This window comes from Rutidosis leptorrhynchoides, chromosome 8, assembly GCF_046630445.1.
Source record: "Rutidosis leptorrhynchoides isolate AG116_Rl617_1_P2 chromosome 8, CSIRO_AGI_Rlap_v1, whole genome shotgun sequence".
NCBI lineage: Eukaryota > Viridiplantae > Streptophyta > Magnoliopsida > Asterales > Asteraceae > Rutidosis > Rutidosis leptorrhynchoides.
In genome coordinates, this window is record NC_092340.1 from 17,302,035 (window position 1) to 17,319,926 (window position 17,892).

Genomic DNA, 17,892 nt, shown 5'->3' on the forward strand with positions numbered 1-17,892 from the left:
AATCGCGCATGTATAAATTATATACTTATTATATTATTTACTTATTTAAATTTTAGTCACGACAAATAGAGATATTTCTGCTTTGGTTAATCATAGCACCTTGACGAAGGTTACAAGACTCGCAAGCTAAACATGTTTTTAGAACTTTTCTTATTGTGATTTCAACATCATATATATTCATCTGCCAAGTATGATAATTTCATGGTCTAGAATGTCATAAAACGCACGCGCACAATAAGAGTCAGAGTTGTCTAGCGTACTATCAGTCTATGAGCCCGTCTTCAACTAGAAGATGGTATAAGTAACGCTTATATTTGAATTATGGATACTTCAGTGAAGTTATAATCTTACCCGCGTATTTTCAAAGACATTAGTCGAAAAGCAATTAAAGTACGGATTTAATATAACAAATATTAAGCAATGTCGCAAAACTATACATACATATGTAAATTATGTTGAAAAAAGTGACACCGAATTATAGCAAACCGCTAGTAATACTTGAAATAATGATAATAAAGGAACACCAAGATTTAACGTGGAAAACCCCAATAGGGTAAAAACCACGGGCAAGGAAAGAAACGTTTCACTAATATGAATAATAGGAATTACACTTCTCTCTAATTACAAGGATAATCACTAATCTTTATATCTCTTGTAATTAGGCTATTAATCTCTCAAACTCTCTATTATACTATTAGAACACAAGAAGATATGAGAAAGAAGGTTGAATGTTTTTTGGGATGATTTGAATGTGCTTCCATTGCTCTCTATTTATACTAGAAGAGAATGAGATTATGTGTAGTTAGTGAACCATAAGTCTTCACAATATTTTGGCACCAATTGTATTGATTTAGTTTATCAACTCCACAATTCATCTACTCCATCACAACTTTATGTGTCACCTTTTTTTATTTCAACAATCTCCCACTTGAAGATTTGATTGAAGCTCAATCAATCTTCACACGATGATCCTTCCTTGCCAATGATGTTGCTTACGTTTCTGCTAGGCCGCATGAGGAACGGCACCAAAAAAACTTGTCACTGTTGATTGACTTTGTAAGAAAATCAGCCACATTGTTGTCGGTATGAATATTCTGCACATCAACGGTTCCTTCTTCCACTTTCTCACGAACGAAGTGATATTGAACTCGTATATGCTTTGTCTTTGAATGAAATGCTGGATTCCTTGGAAGATGCAAGGCACTCTGGTTGTCACAAAATAGAGTGATATTCTTTTGTTTGTGTCCGAGTTCCTCCAACAACATCTTCAACCATACTGCCTCTTTAGTAGCTTGAGTAGCTGCTACATATTCTGCCTCTGTTGTTGACGTGGCTACAACTGACTGCAGTTTTGAAACCCAACTTACCGTTCCACCACAAAGTGTGAAAACATATGCGGTGGTAGATTTACTTTTATCGATATCACCCGCATAATCAGAATCAACATACCCTTTGACAATAAATTCTGGTTCCCCATAACATAATGCAACATCCGAGGTACCCTTAATGTATCTTAGGATCCTCTTTACCGCATTCCAATGCTCTTTACCAGGATTCGCCATGTACCGACTAACTACTCCTACTGCATGTGCAATGTCCGGTCTTATACATATCATTGCGAACATTAAACTTCCCACTGCTGATGCATACGGTACGCGAGACATCTCCTTCCTCTCGTAGTTACTGCTAGGACATATAACGGAGGATAACTTGAGATTAGTAGGAAGTGGGGTTGAGATTGGCTTACTATCTTGCATATTGAAACGCTCCAAGATTTTCCTCAAATAATTCTTTTGAGAAAGCCAAATCTTCCTATTATCTCTGTCTCGGTGAATTTGCATCCCTAGAATCTTGTTTGAGGCACCCAAGTCTTTCATTTCAAACTCCCTAGCCAATTGAGCCTTTAGCTTATTAATACGATCTTTGTTGGGGCCTGCAACCAACATGTCGTCTACATATAACAGCAAAATGACAAAATCATTGTCTCCAAACCTCTTGAAATATGCACAAGGGTCTGCATAAAGTCTGTTATATTCAAGGCTCATTATGAAAGAATCAAATCTCATGTACCAGCATCTCAGCGCCTGTTTGAGACCATACAGAGATTTCTTTAACCTGCAAACCAAGTTCTTTTTTCCTTGTAGTTCAAAACCTTCTGGTTGAAGCATATAAATTTCTTCTTCAAGATTTCCATGAAGAAATGCAGTTTTCACATCTAGCTGCTCTAGATGCAAATCAAATGTAGCACACATCGCTAGAACTACTCGAATTGTTGTAAGTCGAACCACAGGAGAAAATATTTCATTAAAGTCTGTACCTTCTTTCTGAGCATATTCTTTAACCACCAGTCTAGCACGATACTGCTCCACTTGATCATCGCCATTTCGCTTGATCTTATACACCCATTTATTTCCAATAGGTTTTCTACCTTTCGGCAATGGCACAAGTTCCCATGTTTTATTTTTATGAAGAGCTTCAATTTCTTCCTGCATAGCCGTCTTCCACTGAGATGCATTTGAATGATTCAGTGCCTCATGAAGAGTTGTTGGCTCTCCTTCCTCTGTTAGAAGACAATATGCAACATTGCTTTCCATAATATAATTCGAGTGCCACCCTGGACGTTTCCTTTCCCGATTAGAAATACGAGTCGATGGAGCTTCTTCAACGACTACTTAATTTTCATCGTGCTTGGTACTGCTTCAGAAGAATCTTTATGAAATTTATTACCCACCTGTATCGGTATAGTTTCTTTTGAAGTGCTAACATCTTCAAGATCTTTGTCTTCTGTAAAGACAACATCTCTGCTGATGACTACTTTGTGGGTAGTGGGGTCCCACAAGCAATACCCCTTAACTCCATCAGCATACCCCAAGAATAAACACTTTCTGGACTTCGGATCCAACTTTGTCGTTTCTTGAGAATTGTACATTGCGTACACAGGACTTCCAAATATATGAAGGTCTGAATAATCAACTGTTTTTCCAGTCCACATCTCCATCGGTGACTTCAACTCAATTGCAGTTGACGGTGACCGATTTATCACGTAACAGGCAGTACTTACTGCTTCTGCCCAGAATGATTTTCCCAAGCTTGCAGTTGCCATCATCGCCCTTGTTCTATCTAACAAGGTCCTATTCATCCACTCTGCCACTCCATTTTGTTGAGGAGTGTATGCCGTCGTGAATTGTCTTTTGATACCTTCTTGTTTTCAGAACTTATCAAATTCATCACCAGTGTATTCTCCTCCATTATCTGTCCTCAAACACTTGATCTTTTTACCAGATTCAAGTTCAACCCGCGCTTTGTAAACTTTGAAAACTTCAAACACATCTGCTTTCCTTTTGATTGGCTACACCCAACATCTCCTAGTGTAATCATCAATAAATGATACAAAATACTTTTCTCCTCCTAGGGATTGAACTGGTGCTTACCACACATCAGAGTGAACCAATTCTAGAACCAATTTACTTCTAGAATTTGATGTGTTAAACTTCAGGCGATGCTGCTTGCTGATTACACAATACTCACAGAAAGGTAGCGATACCTTTGTAAGACCAGGAGTAAGATTTCTTTCAACAAGAATCTTCATACCTTGTTCAGACATGTGTCCAAGCTTTTGATGCCATGTTATAGCAGTTTTATCACTTAAACTATTTGAAGCAACAGATGCTTCCGCTTCCCGTACCGTCTCGCCTTTCAGAATGTATAGATTAGCACCCACATTTTCTCCTTTCATAAGTACAACTGCGCCTTTCATGATTTTCATGATCTTGTCTTGTATCTCCATCTTACAACCAAGATCATCCAATTGTCCTAAAGACAATAAGTTCTTCTTTAAACCCTCCACGTGTCGTACACCTTGAATAGTAAGAACTGTACCATCGTGCATCTTCAGAATGATATCTCCGATTCCAATGATCTTTAGTTCATGATCATTGCAATTGTATACAGATCCTCCTGAGATACGTTCATATTGTTTGAACCATTCTCTCCTAGGGGTCATGTGAAAAGTAGCTCTCGAGTCAAATAACCAGACATCAACAAATGTCTTTCTGCCTTCATTTGCTACCACTGCCTCACTAACCAAAGCAGTCCCATCATCTGAAGTGCTTGCAATATTTCCTTGAGGATTTGAGTTATTTAAACTCCGACAATCCTTCTTCAGGTGACCTTTTTTGCCACAATTGTAGCATGTATAGGTCTTCTTCTTTTTAGACTTCGGTTTACCATGATTGTGACTCCCACTTGGGCCACGTTCCATTGATCTCCCTCCTGACACCACCAAGGCCTCCACTTGTCGTGAACCGGCCTGTTTGTCCTCCTAGTTATTGCGCCGATTTTCTTCTTCTAGAATAGCAGCCGCAACTTCATCATAGACTAGATACTCCGAGAGAACATTATTGGTTAAGTTAATAATGAGTTGATCATACGAGTCAGGTAGACTCTGAAGTAAAAGTTCAGCACGTTCTTTTGGCTCTATATTGCAACTTAATGAAGCGAGTTGAGAAAATAGAGTATTCAAAGAATTAATGTGCTCATTAACTGAAGTAGATTCATTCATGCGTAGCGCATAAAGTTTTCTCTTAAGGAATATCTTGTTGTGGAGTGATTTGGTCTCGTACAATTTTACGAGGTGATCCCAAATCTCTTTCGCCGTCTTCTTTTCTTCAATGCTAGACAAAACACCATCTGCTAGTGCCAGATGAAGATTTGCGATAGCCTGGCCGTCCATCTCTTCCCATTTTTCATCAGTGACTTCGGCGGAACGTCCACTGATGGCCGCCAAACACTTATCCTTTCTCAGGATAGCTTTCATCTTTAGTTTCCATAACGAGAAGTTACCCCCGTTGAACTTTTCAATTTCAAATTTCGTAGACATTGCTATAATTACAATCTTCTTTTCGACAATACTATTTTTCTTGAAATAACACCCAAGGACTTTTACCGAGTGAAAATAATCTTACTTATTTTCTGATGTGGACGATCCACTCCCGTGGCAACCACAGAGCATACGATAAGTAGATTAATACACACTAGATATTAGATCTTAGCTCTGATACCATTTGTTGAGAAAAGTGACACCGAATTATAGTAAACCGCTAGTAATACTTGAAATAATGACAATAAAGGAACACCAAGATTTAACGTGGAAAACCTCAATAGGGTAAAAACCACGGGCAAGGAAAGAAACGTTTCACTAATATGAATAATAGGAATTACACTTCTCTCTAATTACAAGTATAATCACTAATCTTTATATCTCTTGTAATTAGGAGATTAATCTCTCAAACTCTCAATTATACTATTAGAACACAAGAAGATATGAGAAAGAAGGTTGAATGTTTTTTTGGGATGATTTGAATATGCTTCCATTGCTCTCTATTTAAACTAGAAGAGAATGAGATTATGTATAGTTAGTGAACCATAAGTCTTCACAATATTTTGGCATCAATTGTATTGATTTAGTTTATCAACTCCACAATTCATCTACTCCATCACAACTTTATGTGTCACCTTTTTTTATTTCAACAAATTATAGATATATTATTACTAGGAATCTCAAGGTTTTTAAGAATTGTATGTATGAGTTGGGGTTCTTGGGACCTATACATCACTTATGTGGTATTGAGTTTTGTTGTTGTTGTTGTTGTTGTTGGGGTCCTTGGGAAAGATCTATGAAAATATATTTAGTATAAAAAAACTTTCTTAATAGGCCTCTGTTTGGGCTTGGGAATCTGGTTGTTAAAAACATAAGAAGGTCCTGAAAATACATATTAAAATTAATACGGAGTAAATGAATTTGTAAAAAAAAAAAAAAATACACTATATTGAATTGAATTTCTCTATTAGAGTATAAAGAACGAAATAATACAAACTGCAAATGTTGTTAGACTTTTTGTATGCGGTGTTTGTAGTTAATATTTCTAACTGCTGATACTACAAATATGAGACTACTCCATTGGTAGCCATATGAGCATGAAGATGGTGTTGAAGCCACCTTCGCAAAGGTAGCAAAAACTATTAGAGATAATCGATAAATGAATGCAAACCATAGTCCCATATTGAAAGTTAAAGAGAATTACCATATGAATATAATCAATTGAGAATTTTCCTCTATCATCAATTAGTTTTAAAGTACTAATAAACTCTTGAGCTTATGATATTATGTTGTTGTCAAGGACAGAGCGAGCGTTCGGACTTTAAAATCAACTAAATCAGATTCCATATAACGGTGATATAATCAAAATGGTGAAGGCTCACAAAAATCGTGAGTTGTCACAATTTTGGTCATATCTCCTTCATACTAATTCGAATTTGATTGATTCAAAAATTCAAACGCTTGAACTCAAAGAGCTACAAGTTCTGGTTACCATAAGTTCAGATTATTCCGTCCGGGGAAGAGTCTCTATTTTGCCCATGATATCATCAACGCACTAAAATTTGTATTGTACGCTTAAATCATCGAGTCTTCTTGATAAAACATGTCATATTCGACCCCCTTATAAAATTCTTCAAATTCCGTCACTCATCATTGTTACAAGTTACTTTAGATAATTGACTTAACACAGTCAACTGAATGATTTTTTGTATAAATAAATGAATGAGATTATTAGTCATGCTATTACATTTTACCTATAATGGACCTCTGAAATGATCGGTGATAAATGTTCTAGTTCAGAGTAAGTAACCTTGTAGATTTTACTACATTGTTCCTTACCAATACAAGCATATATATAAAACAATATAGCTCAGAGTATGTAACCAGTAGATTGACTAAAAAAGGTTAATTAGTAGTAATAAAAGTACTTTTGGACTTCACATTCAATGGAACATATTCGTTTAACCATGAAAGTGGCTTGAAATCAAAACATCATACAACTTTTATGCTATTCGAAATATGTATGATCAAGCTATAAAATTCAAGCCTTATTTAAGCCTATTGGGCTTGGTTATGGGCTATTCACATTTATCCCTTCAGAAAAAAATTTGTGCTTTGCATTGGGCCCGGCCACATTTGACCGGTTGTGGGACAAAAAGTGTGTACAGGTAGTTTTGATTCATAAAATAAACGTGTTTGGTGATTGCTATGTGTGTGTCAGACACAAAATTAGTGTTTAAAATCTTTCATTTCCACCCTCTCTTCTCTACATTCACCTCTTGTGGCTGAATTACGGTTTATATCAACCCTTTCCTTTTTTACCCACTAAATTATGATGATAATTGTTTTTATCCGTTAAGTTAAACGAAAGATGGAAAAGGTCAGAGTAAGGGAAAGGGTTTTATTCGAACCTTAACCCTTTACCTGTTGTGTGTGCAGAGACGGAGCCAGAAATCTCGATTGAGGGGGGCTACTAATATATTAAAATAAAAAATTTCGTATTATATTATATTTTTTATTTAATCATGGGAGGTGATCCTCACACATTACTTTTTGATCCATCTACACCTAATTTATTATCATACCCTTAATTATACTTAGTGGTTGAGTCCATTAGATCGTTGTAAGAAGTATTAAGTTCAAATCTTGTATAGTCAGATAAAGGATTTGAAACGTTCACGAGTAATCAAATTTTGTTTAAACATACATAGGGTTAAAATATTTGTCCTTCTAGATAACTTTAACGGTAAATTGAAATTAAAGTAGGACTTAGTGAAAATAAATTCTTTAAAGTTGTCCATATATATAAACTCAATAACAATTAGATTTATAAAATCTTTAAACAATTAATGATAACTAGTGTAAAATAATTGATTTATAAAATCTTTAAGCAATATTCAATATGTTAATTTGATATACTACCAATTTAAGAGGCTAAAATAGTATATATTACAATAGTATAAGGACTTAAAATGAAAAGTATAATAAAAGTTCATCTTTCTCCTGAGACTTTTCAGCGAACCTCCATTAAAATTCAATTACATATTGTACATTACCTTTTTCTCCATTAGTGTTAAATAAAATTTACGGCTAATATTAAGTGGAGACTTGGGCCTATTGAGGGTGGCTCAGCACCACCCTGCCACCCCCTGTCTCCGCTATTGTGTGTGTGATCCCTCCAACTACTAGATCATCGTTGATGGTGCCACAGCTGGTAGCCTTTCGGTTGTTCACGGCCGCCGGTGTTTAAGCACCCTCGTTCTGAGTTGCTGGACAACCCCCATGGGCGCCGCTGTTGGTGTGTTTAGACTCTGCAGAACTCTAGATAAGTATATACACTCTGCAGGTCTGCACGAGGTATCAGTTTTTTTTTTTTTTTTTTTAATGTGTGTCAATCGACTGTAAGATGTTATTTATTACTAGTATTTCAAAGTTTTGCTTAATTAGATGCTTACTGGTATTTCAAAGTTTTGCTTAATTAGATGAGTAGATCACTGTATAATTATTTAGTACAACAGTATTTAAAAGGTTTTTATTGAGAATGCACTCAGTGGCTGCGGAACTTAAACCCGAATACTGAGACGGGTGTAAAAAATTTAATCAATTTATCATTGTCACCGGTGTTAAACACTAAAATAAACTTTATTTTTTGGTAAAAAAAAAAAAAAATTTAGTGTACTTTTTTTTCCCACATTCGGTTGGGGCAGATTGTTAGACTTATTGAGAGAATGGATACAAGTGCTCGCATATTGACTAAGCCCTGTCCCATTTTTCACATCTAATAAAATTAACCCATTTTCACACTTTACTCTGCTGAATGCATAAATAAAAAGAGTTGGGTAACTTTTGATCCATTTTTTCTTCTGCTATTAATGTATTTTATTTGACCCATTTGTCAACTTTTAACATTTAAAAACCGAGTTTGCTATTCGGAGATATATCTTTGTTTTTTGTTGCTTTAAATGTGTAGGTGTCTATATTTGATAATGCTAACTTATAATCAGAGTTTGAAATGTAATGATGCACATACTTGCACGCTCCATTTACACGCTTCACACGCGACTTGCATGTGCCTAACACTACATAATCAACAAGTTGCCAAGTGGGAACTTATAACATTGCAATGCGCTAACAAGTACAACGCACCCATGATCCATCAAGCACTATCAACATGTGTGCGCCTAAAGCTAATGTTACCTGCGCTAAACCATAATTGTCGACAATACTAATACAGAGAGGCGAAACTAGGATTTTTTTCACCAGGGGCCAAAAAAAAAAATTAAACCGTAGCAATTTTTTTGGACAAAATTTGAAGATTTTGGGGCAAAAGTTGGAGATTTTGGGGCAAAAGTTGGAGAATTTGGGGCAAAATTTAAAGATTTTTGGGCAAAATATGTAGGTTTGGGGGCAAAAAAAATAAAAATCCACCGCGGGCAAAGTCGAAAAACCCAAAATTTTTACATTGAAAAAAAAAATTCACTGGGGGGCGGCCGCCCCCTGCCCCCACACACTTTCGCCCCTGCTAATACTGAATCAAGGACTATCACGTACAGTTTACATGAAGAGTACAAACCAACAAAAGACACCACATGTAGTTGGCACGATCCCGTACGATCCCCAGGCTGTGGTAGACAGTTGAGTCTGAGAGACTGCGTGGGGACCGTACATACTTTTCTAGCTTTTGTAAACCATATAGTACGACATGGCAAGAGCATGTTCCCTTTTGTTCTATTACGTGACACTAAAGGACAAAGATGTCCACCTATAAATAGGGCATCAAACCCAGCACACGTTGCACACATCACATTCTACACACACTTGCACTTATCACTCACGATTATATCATTATTTTTATCTTCAAGACTCTAACCCGCGCTACTGGAATCTTAACGTTTACTTTCACGGTTACATGTAACGTTCTATATGAACATAAATCCTAACACCTCTCTTGAACCATCAATACCGGTTAGCCCGATGTTGGTGGATTGACGTTTAACCACTTCTGTTAAGATCATCATTGCACATTGAGGTTATTCACGGTGTACTGGGCCGAAGAGTTAAACTCGAATGACCCTAAAATCCCCTTCTTTTGTTGACCAAGTGTAGATAGAACCCTAAAGATCAAATGTATGCTTGATCAACATGTGAAACTCTTCTTTCTCTTATTTTATTGTACATTTGTACAGTAATTGTAACTTCTTGTAATTAGTTGAAAGTTACCGAGATACAAATAGGATGGACCTTTGAAAATGTTGGTAAGTTAATTGGAGTTCTTTATGACTCATCTTTTTTAAAGAGAGAGTTTATGACATCTTTTTTAAAGAGAGAGTTTATGACATCTTTTTTAAAGAGATAGTTTGATGAACTCATCTAGATTAGTTTACACTTAAAAATGTTGCTAGGTTATTTGGAGTTCTTCATGACCTATCTTTTTTTAAGGGATGGATTGATGACCTCTTTCGTGATGAGGGTACGCAAACATGAACTTATTTATTGTTGATTTTTAATTATAAATTATTACATGGTTTCATTATTTATGATAATTTTATCACCATATTTGTTCGGTAAATTAGTTTGGGGTTGTGAATCGGTTTAGAAACTGAGTGTGGAATAGTAGGATTAGAATCATTATTTCATTATTAATTGTTATTATTATTATTAGTGGTAATAATTAGTGAAAAGAGATAGTTTGGATGTACTTTTGGTGTTTGAAGTTCTTTTTTTTGAACAGCTGAGAAAAATTAAATAAAAACTAGCAAGAAGTTAGAAAATTACAAAGACATTAAAGGGTTTAGAACCCAAGAATTCCAATTAAGATTAGCCTTCTTATAACGAGAGGAAAGCTAATCAAAAGAGGATGAAACAATAAAATCTAGAATGTGACATTTTTTAAACTTCGAAGGATCAAAAATGCATCCGTTTCTAAACCGCCAAAGGGACCAAAGAGTAGCATAGCATATAACTTCCAGAACAATGACTTTCGTAGGAGCTAGTTGAGTTGTCATAATCCATTGCCACATATCGTTTACAGACTGCCAAACAGGAAGAACTAAGTCCAACCAGGAAGCGATATTCGTCCAGACTTGAGAGGCCACATCGCATTCAAAGAATATATGTGTTAAATCTTCACCATGCTCATTACAAGAAGAGCAAAGGACGTTTTGCAAATTGACACCTTTATCAATCAAACTACACTTGTCCGGCAATCTGTTTAACCCCGCTCTCCAAATGAAAGCTCAAAAGTACAAAGTATAATCAAAGTGGTTCAAATTATTGATAAAAAACGTCTCAAAATTACAAGAGTACAAGACGCAAAACGCAAAATACAAGATATTAAATTGTACGCAAGGACGTTCGAAAATCCGGGACCAGAGTCAACTCTCAACGCTCGACGCAACGGACTAAAAATTACAAGTCAACTATGCACACAAATATAATATAATATTTAAATAATTCTATAAATTATTTATATATTATATATTATATTAAAAACCGTCGGCAAGAAAGAAAACAAGCTCATGTGAGCTGGAAAAAGAGGCCATGCGATCGCATGGCCTGGAGGTGCATTTTCCATGCGATCGCATGGCAGTAGGTATCAGGCCACACTCCTATAAATTCGCAGTTTTGGTTGATCAAATATGATCTATCTCTCTATCTCTCACGTATACATATATATATATATATATATATATATATATATATATATATATATATATATATATATATATACACACACACACACATATATATTATAATTTTAATTTTAATTTTAATTTTAATTTTAATAATAAGGGTATGTTAGCGAATGTTGTAAGGGTGTAAGTCGAAATTCTGTCCGTGTAACGCTACGCTATTATTAATCATTGTAAGTTATGTTCAACCTTTTTAAATTAATGTCTCGTAGCTAAGTTATTATTATGCTTATTTAATGCCTAAGTAATCGTGATGTTGGGCTAAATATTAAAATTGGGTAATTGGGCTTTGGACCATAATTGGGGTTTGGATAAAAGAACGACACTTGTGAAAATTAGACTATGGGCTATTAATGGACTTTATATTAACTAAATGATACCTCGTTGATTTAATATATAGACTTATAATTTGACGTATTTATATATAACCATATACGCTTGACTGGGTACGGTGGGCGGGATATCTATAAATACCAATAATTGTTCATTTTACCGGACACGGGACTGGATTAATAGTTAATGGACTAGTTAAAACAGGGGTGGATTACATTCAAGGGTAATTGGTGAATTGTTAACAAAGTATTAAAACCTTGGTCTACACGCAGTCGATAACCTGGTGTATTCATTAAACAAAGTATTAAGACCTTGTTACAATTCGAATCCCCAATTAGTTGGAATATTTGACTTCGGGAATAAGAATAATTTGACGAAGACTTCCGCACTTTATGATTATGACTGATGGACTATTATGGACAAAACCGTATAGACATATCAAATAATCCAGGACAAAGGACAATTAACCCATTGGAATAAACTAAAATCAACACGTCAAACATCATGATTACGGAAGTTTAAATAAGCATAATTCCTTTATTTCATATTTAATTTCCTTTATTTCATATTTAATTGCACTTTTAATTATCGCACTTTTATTTATTGTCATTTTAATTATCGTACTTTTTAATTATCGCAATTTTATTTATCGCACTTTTATTTATCGCAATTTCATTATCGTTATTTACTTTACGCTTAAAATTAAGTTTTATTTATTTTTAATATTTTACATTAGGTTTTAACTGCGACTAAAGTTTTAAAATCGACAAACCGGTCATTAAACGGTAAAAACCCCCTTTTATAATAATAATACTACTTATATATATATTTATACAAATTTAGTTTTAAAAATATAGCATTAAACTTGGCGAGTTCCCTGTGGACGAACCGGACTTACTAAAAACTACACTACTGTACGATTAGGTACACTGCCTATAAGTGTTGTAGCAAGGTTTAGGTATATCCACTCTATAAATAAATAAATAACTTGTGTAAAATTGTATCGTATTTAATAGTATTTTGTTGTAAAAATATAACTATTTTGTACACACCTCTACGCACATCAAGTATTTTTGGCGCCGCTGCCGGGGAAAAACAACGTCGAAAGCGCAACGCTATATAAAAAAAAGATTTTTTTATTAAGTTCTTTGTATAAAAAAAATATACGTTTTAAATATTAAAAATACAAAAATATAAAAAGAAAAACAAAATATATATATATTTAAGAGTTGTTCAAAAATATATAAAATTATAAAATATTTCTATTTCTATTTTTAGTTTGTAAAAATATAAATATTATTTAATTTATATAAATACTTTTTATAAATTTTAAAACAGAAAATTAAAACAGAAAAAATAATATAAAATTACTCGGCCTGGTACTGTAGCAGCCCAACACCTGGCCCGAAATTCTAGCCCATGCGATCGCATGAACCCGAAGGCAAAATTCCATGCGACCGCATGAGGCATCCTGACACGCAACATCTGAACATTGTATAACATTAATTACAGTTATTATTAATAATTATTATTATTAAACCCTAATTAGGGTTATATTTAATATTATTTAGTTTAGTTTTATTATTTATTTTGTATTATTAAGTTTAATTAGTTTCATAAATTATAAAATTAATAGTTTTATAAAATAAATAATATAAAATAATATTTTTATAAAAATTGTACTTTTTACAACTTTAAGTTAATTTTTATATTTTGTTTCTTTTTATTTGTTTTAGCGCAATATTTTTATATTTTTCGCTCGTATTTAGTTTTAAGTCATAGTTTTTGCCGTAGTTATTTTTATTTCTAGATTCTTAGGCTTTGCTGTAAAATCCCTTAAGTACTTTTTCTTTAGACTAAGATTTAGGTGCTTTAGAATTTTACGACGCCGTTTTTATAAATTTTAGTACCTTTTTAAGTAATTACCGTATTGGATATAGTATTTCTTTTAAGCTTTAATATTTTTAGACGCAACTTTTAATTCTTAGTTTTTAGACTTTTAAGTTTCGACACGCTACTTTCTTATTTTTATTTTTCGACCTTTTATTTTTCGACGTTTTTCCGACGCGCTCTTTTTCTTTCTTATTTTTCGCCGCTCTAGTTTTTAGGACATAGAATTTTCTATTTCTTCTCTAAAATTTCTTTAAAATTTCAACAAAAAATTATTTTAAGTGATTAAATTGATAGACATCCAAATTTTCTGCTTCGTAGTAATAGTTGGATTTGTTAGTGGCTGAGTTGTGAGCTTCCGATTTAAAGGGTTCTGGCTCCATGCTGCATCTATTGGCTATTCGAAACGTGGGCAAAAGCAGAAAAGTCTATTATTTTGATAACTTATATAATTTTTTTATCTTTTATAACTAATAGGATATTCAGTGAATGCACCGAGCAAAACGTTCACCACCTTTTATACGTTCACCACCTGTAACTCGATCAAGACATCTAGCCAATATTGTCGCCGTTGATTTTTCTTTAGAATCGTCATCCAGTCAACCAAGTACTCCAATTCAAATTTCCGATAATCCATTTTTTGAACCCGACCTCACAATTGAGAATCCGGAGGATATTCAGGATCTCTATATGAGGCGTGGACAAGGAGAAATTTCTTAAACAATTCTTTCCGGCATCTAAAGCCGTAAGACTTCAAGGAGAAATTGTTACGTTCACACAAAAGCCAAATGAAACTCTATATGAGGCGTGGACAAGATTTGGAAAGTTATTAAGAGGATGTCCGCAACATGGTTTAGACACTTGTCAAATAGTACAAATATTCTACCAAGGATGCGACAACACTACAAGAAAAGACATCGATATAGCAGCTGGTGGTTCCATTATGAAGAAAACAGCAACTGACGCTTACAAAATTATTGATAACACTGCTTCCCACTCACATGAGTGGCACCAAGAAAAGGATATCATTAGATCATCTAAAGCAGCTATAGCCGATTCTAGCCATGACTTTAATTCCATTTTCGCAAAGATAGATGCTGTCGAGAGACGAATGGAGAAGATGATTAAAGATATTCACTCAATACGAATTAGTTGTGAGCAGTGTGGAGGACCACATTTGACAAAAGATTGTCTCAGTATTGAACTAACAATGGAACAAAGAGAGAATGTTTCATACATGAACCAAAGGCCTGGAAATAATTATCAGAATAATTATCAACCGCCAAGACCAATCTATAATCAAAACTAGAATTATAACCAAAATTTTCCATACAACAACCAACAAGGTCCAAGCAATCAACAAGTATCCAATAATACTTACAACCAGCAAAGACCTATTTTTCAAAATAAACCACCACAAACAGATGATAAAAAGCCAAATTTAGAAGATATGATGTCGAAGCTAGTTGAATCTCAAACTAAATTTTTCACATCTCAGAAACAAACCAATGAACAAAATGCTCAAGCATTTAGAAATCAACAAGCTTCTATTCAAAATTTGGAACAAGAAGTAAGTAACCTAGCAAGGTTAATAGGTGAAAGAAAACCGGAAAGTTTACCTAGTGATACAAATGTTAACCCCCAGAATGAAACAGCTAAAGCTATTACCACGAGAAGTGGTATTACACTTAAACCACCTGAAATGCCTGTAATTTCTGATGAAGCTATTCCTACTCTACAAGAACCACAATCTGAGCAAGATAAGGAAACAGAACCGGTAGTTGAAAAGGTTAATGAAGATAACACAGTTAAGGCTAAACCTTATGTTAAACCATACCAACCACCACTTCCTTACCCAAGTAAAATGAGAAAAGAGAGACTCGAAGCTGAGCAATCCAAATTCTTGGATAGGTTTAAACAGATAAATGTCAATCTTCCTTTCATTGATGTAATTTCAGGAATGCCTAGATATGCTAAATTTCTAAAAGATCTAATCACGAATAGAAAGAAAATGGAAGAACTCTAGGCTGTTACTATGAATGCTAATTGTTCTGCAGTGCTGTTGAATAAGATACCAAAAAAATTATCAGATCCAGGAAGTTTCACAATTCCATGTTTTCTGGGTAGTCTTAGTTCAATAGAAGCATTGGCAGATTTAGGTGCTAGTATAAATCTAATGCCGTATTCATTATACGCTAAACTAGACCTTGGAGAATTGAAACCAACACGAATAAGTATACAACTAGCCGATCGATCAGTAAAATATCCTAGAGGGATAATGGAGAACATGCTAGTTAAAGTTGGTACTTTAGTATTTCCAGTAGATTTTGTTATTCTGGACATGGAAGAAGATTCTCGAGTTCCTCTCATATTAGGAAGACTATTCTTAAACACGGCTAAAGCAATAATAGACGTGTTCGGTAAGAAACTGACCCTAAGTATAGAGGACGAGAGTGTTGCCTTTTCTGTTGATAGAGCAATGCAACAACCGCAATCTGCAGATGATACATGTTATTATATTCAAACTATAGATTCACATGCAGAATTGTTAGAAGAATTTCCAGAATTACAAGGAACAGGAGAATGTTCGTTAGGAGAAGGAACTGAACCAATTGATGAAGCAAAAATGTTAGCTACACTTATGGCTAATGGATATGAACCAACAACAGAAGAAATTGAAATGCTAATAGAAGAAGACAGATATCGATACAAATCATCGATAGAAGAACCACCGACATTAGAGTTAAAGCCACTTCCAAACCATTTGGAATATGCTTATTTACATGGTGAATCTGAATTACCTGTAATAATATCGTCTTCTCTTATTGAAAATGAAAAATCTCAACTAATTTCTGTGCTAAAAGCTCATAAACCAGCTATTGCATGGAAAATTCATGATATTAAAGGAATAAGTCCTTCGTATTGCCCACATAAAATCCTTATGGAAGAAGGTCATAAAACGTATGTGCAACGCCAACGAAGACTAAATCCTAATATGCAAGATGTTGTTAAGAAAGAAATTATTAAACTACTTGATGCAGGTTTAATTTATCTAATCTCTGATAGTCCATGGGTAAGCCCAGTTCAATGCGTACCTAAGAAGGGTGGCATGACTGTCATTACAAATGAGAAAAATGAGCTTATTCCTACTAGGACAGTGTCACACCCCCCAAAATGGACCAGGGGTAATTGTGACCAATCATATCATAACACAGTTGTATAAATGAGAATGACTCTATATGAGACTTTTTAAATAAAACCTTTGTTAATAAAATAGCGGAAGCAGTATTAAAACGTAAAATAAATGTTTATGAACTAAAATATAATATGCGATGTGGATTCCATGCAAGCATCAAATCTATCATCACAAAGTTGCAAATAGCTAGCTCAATCATCACCTGAGACAAAACATGCTTAAAATGTCAACCAAAAAGGTTGAGTAAAATTCACAGGTTTATAAATAATATCCAAAGTTTTAGACCACAAGATTTAGTTTAAAGTTGATTGATATAGAAATATCAATCTAAAAGTGTTGCTGCATTTTGTAATATCGCTACTAAACAAGTTTACCCTATGACACCTTGTACTGTCAGTGTCGTGGAATCATTATTATGTAACCAAAGACCAACGGTCGAATGGTTAGAGACGTTACTCTCAATAGGCCTACTCATAATAATTAAGTTTGCATTTAAATGTAGCAATTGACGATATTACGGTAGGGATTTAGCATGAATCAAAGCATGACAGCATAGTTAACAATTTAGTACTTGTGTCTAAGTGTAAAACAGTTATAAAGCAAGCATTTGTCTCACCCCAAAAGTTATAAATAGTTAAGTAAACAGTAAAAGTGGGGCTATGAAAATCACCTTAGTAGCACAAAAGAGTATTCCACAAAAAAATTGAACGGAAGGACGTGACCGAGATCTCAACCTAGAGATAGAACGTACGATCAGACATTGCCTAACAGACAATAGTATATAGTACTATATTGATAGTAATGGTTCACTAAATAATTTCCATTTTCAGAAGGTTACTATTTATGAAAAGTTTCCACTTATAGTAATTTTCCAATTTTAGAAAGTTCGGGTTAATCTTTAG